Genomic DNA, 4,008 nt, shown 5'->3' on the forward strand with positions numbered 1-4,008 from the left:
CTGAAAACAAATATCAGGAGAAAGCACACTTTTCTCAGGGTCAAGACCTGCAGAAGATGCTCTATGTCTTGAAAGGATGGCTAAGTGCTTCTGGTTGGTTTTATTATGGTTTTATTATGCAAGTGAGCATCAGACAGTTAGGTCACTCCCCGTCGACATGAGCTATTTGTCATCACAAACTTAGTGACAGAAAGACAAATGTGGAAATCTCAGGGCTGAATTAGGTATAATTAGTACCCATACAGGAAATCCACCAGTAACCTGGCAATTTGCAGCCCAAGGAGGACACATGTGGCACTGTCTTAACAAGATGTCAACCGTGTAATTAGTCACCGGCCACCAGCTAACTTTGCAGAGGGAACCCGAGCTGCTGCCAGTCACAGCTGGCTCTGCCAAGGCCCCTAAGCTGAGAGTGATTCTGAGCAGAAACTGAGATGGGAGTGCAAATCCAGGGGGAGTGCAAATTCGATGTGGGGACAGCTTGCCCCTCTCTGCCTTTTTATCTGAAGGACTCACAGTGTTTTCCTCATTTTAATAAACTTGGACTGGGGAGTCCATTTCAGTCAGTCACTTTCTGAAGGAAGCAGCTCAGGGCATCTCTTTAGTGACAACAATGAAAAGAGTAAGCCCATGTTGCATCACTTTGATTTGGCCCTTAGATTTCTTATCACAAGGAAGTGATTGTAAGAAGAGTGCCTCTCTTTATCCCTGGAGGATGTGTCTGAAATGAAGTTTTTCAAAGCCTGTCCACTCTTCTATACACACACCCATGGCAGAGTGAGTTGGTTAGGTCTCATCAACTTGACACTAATAAGAGTCCCCTGGGAAGATGGAACCTTAGTTAGAGGCTTGCCTCTATGAGACTGGGTTGGGAGAGGATGACCCAGTGGTTAGGAGCAGCAACCACTTCTGCAGAGTTTGATTCCTAGCACCCACACCCACATGGTGTCTCACAAACATTTGTAACTCCAGTCAAAGGGGATCTAACACCTTCTCGTAGGCTCTGTGGTCACCAGACACACATGTGGTGTGCAGACATACATGCAGGCAAAACCCATACACATAAAATTTTTAAAAATGAAGAAAATGAAAGACCTCAGAACTCTCACCTTAAGATTCTTGCATTACAGAAAGATTTAACTGAAAAATATTGTCTCTGGGAAAAAAAACCAGTACATCCAATTGAGCATGACCAATAAAGATTAAAGTCAGAGACTGTTTTTTCTGGACATATCTGTCAATTCACTGTAGGACCAATATAGACTGCTTCTCTCAGGAGGTAAGATTACAAAGGAAGAAAAACGTTCTCAGAGCTCAGTTGGTAATTAATCTTTGCATATGACTTCCTCATAGTTGCCATTAATTATCAATATTCAATCATGCATTAAAATGGATTTTGCCTTGACAGAATTTAGCTGTTTGTAAGACTTACTATATCAAACTAACTTCTAATATAATCACTGAACTTGGCCTTGCAAAACATCATTACATTTTTACAAATCTTTTGGTGAAAAGTTACATACAAATAAATTAGTAATTATAATTTCTTCAAAATCAGTGCTCAAAAATGAGCATGGGAAGCAGACACACAAATAGCAACTGACAAGTGTATAAATTATTTAGATTCTGATTCAGGCAAAATCTTGTTTTATTACAACTTTTATAAATGATTAGAACTTAGACATGGATTAATTTATTTTTAAATTCAGAGAGCTCAGGCTGCTCACACAACTTGAGATGTAGCCGAGGATGACCTTGAACTTCTGGTCCTCCTGTTTCTGCTGCACTATTAAAGACATGTGCTACCACACTTGACCTAATAGTCACAGCTAAGACAGAAGCATCAAACTGGAACCCAGCTGACAGGATCTGTGCTGTATTTGACCTGTAATGTTTTTAATCAAAACTTTGAACTTATCACTAACAATCAAATCAGACTCTTTTGCTAAATGCCTGGCTTCTGCTGAAAAGCGGCAGAGTTTGGCAGCCCTGACCTCCGTGTTTTCCTATTTGGTAGCCATCAGCAAGAGCTGGGCGTAGGGGGCATTGCCAGCTTTGGATGGGGCAGAACTGTTTAGGCTGCAAGTCCCATTGGTGGCCACACCCCACAAGTTGGGGCTTTGAATCCTGATCTTAAGAGCATCCCCAGAGCTACTCAAGGGTGACAGCCTGAAGGCTAAGAACTCCTTGTCACCCATTATCACCTGTCTCACGTGTCTCTTGAGTCATAAAGAGCATCATAGGCTACACAAGACCTTTAAAACATTTAAAAAACCATTTATTTTAATTTTAAATTTCTATGTTTTGCCTTGCATGTATGTCTGTGCACCAAATGCATGACTTGTGCCCAAGGAAGCCACCAGAGAGTATCAGATCCTCTGTAACTAGATTCGTTTGCCACCATGTGGGTGTGGGAATTGAACTTAGGTGTTCTGGAAGAGCAACCAGTCCTCTTAAGCCTGGAGCCATCACTCTAGTCCCTGCACAGGATCTTGAAGGCTATGCAGCCCAATGTTCCCCATACTAGCTACAAATTAAAAATCACATGGGGGGAGGGGTGTTTAAAAAGTTCCCATGCCTAAAAGTCAATGTGGAGCTTTAGGTCAGACTCTGGGGTGACATGTGAGTCCATCCAGCCATCCTCCAGGGTAGCTTCCTACCGCTGGTCCCTGGGGATCCCTTCTCAGGCTTCTCAGGCCACCTCCTTCTGCTTGATGCCTTCTCTGGTCCTCCGTTAGCCCCAGAAGATACTATCTCTTCTTCTGATGCCTCCTCCCCCCCCAGAATGAAGTAAACTTTAATTTTCTTATGTTTACTCCACTTTTTCTCGCAGCTATTTCACAGAGCTGCTTTATGGCAAACTGCATCTTACTCAGCCGAGGCCAGAGGTTGTTTTTTTATTCTTTTATTCTTTTGTCACAATGCTCTGTGAGCCTAGACAAGCCTTGAAACTTATTGGATTCAAGAAGATGTTTTGGAAGCAGGTGTCAGAGAAATGCATTAAAATGAATTCTGTTTAAATGACTGAGACTGACTAGCTTTATACTTTTTTTGTAATCTCTTTCACAAAGCTTTATTTTCACATGGCCTAAGACTTGGGTGGGGCTCCAGGGCAGTTACAAAGCTGTCTAGTGGCCTGAGAGAGTCATTCAGGTGGAAGTCCTAAGGCTTCGTTGTCTGGTGCAGGGCAGAGAGAGCCAGCCTCTTGGAAGGTGAGGAGGCTTCCTAGTCATGCGTGGGAGTGAGCAGCTCAAAGAGATACTCACCCAGAGATGCCTGTGGCCTGCCACTCTGCACTGGCTGCAGCCCAACCAGGCTACAGATGTTGGTCAGGTGGCTGCCCCATCTTTTTGATGAGCTGCACCTCCTCATCCAGGAAGTGATTTTCCAAGAAATCACAGAGATGAAGGTCAGTGCCAGCAGAACCCAGGGAATGAAGATCCAAGAGGGCCTGGTTCAGGTTCTTCTCCAGGTTCAGGGCAGCTTCCATGGCCTCCTGGGTTTTACTGCACTCACCTTGAGATGGCTTCTGCACACCCTGGAAGAGATTGTGGCCCCAGCACTTCTTCTGCAACTTGAGAAGACTCTTGGCACCCTTGGGCTTCTCCTCAGCCAATTCGAGGGACAAATGGCCTACACCCTCCAGAGCTACTCCATCCCCATAAAAATAGTAGCCCACAGAGAGGTAGGTGTAGGAGACCTGCAGGTGCAAGTTGACCAAGCAGTTCACGGCAACTTCCACCTCGTTGGAATAATTCTGACGGATCTGGGAGGTCATGGCTGATCTGCAGTACAGAGCTAACTGCAAAGAGATGGTGCTGGCTGATCCTAGGAGCTGATGGTGATGTGGTCCCGGAGGCTGTGACTGGAGACACTGTAAGGAGGCTGGCTGGAAGCTAACAAAGAGGGAGTCCCCGGGTCTGTTCCATCCAACACTGTTGAAGCAAGACAGAGATCCATGGGACCTCCAAGGCGCTGCTCTCAGCTTTATACTCTTAATCAATGGTC

General features: G+C 44.8%; 1 pseudogene; it reads right to left on the reverse strand.

Moving 5' to 3' along the window:
* Positions 1-3,225: 3,225 nt before the first annotated feature.
* On the reverse strand, positions 3,226-3,778 carry LOC127186728 (ferritin light chain 1-like; annotated as a pseudogene).
* Between the last annotated feature and the right edge of the window lie 230 nt (positions 3,779-4,008).

The sequence above is a fragment of the Acomys russatus genome, chromosome 3, assembly GCF_903995435.1.
Source record: "Acomys russatus chromosome 3, mAcoRus1.1, whole genome shotgun sequence".
In the NCBI taxonomy this organism is placed as follows: Eukaryota; Metazoa; Chordata; class Mammalia; order Rodentia; family Muridae; genus Acomys; species Acomys russatus.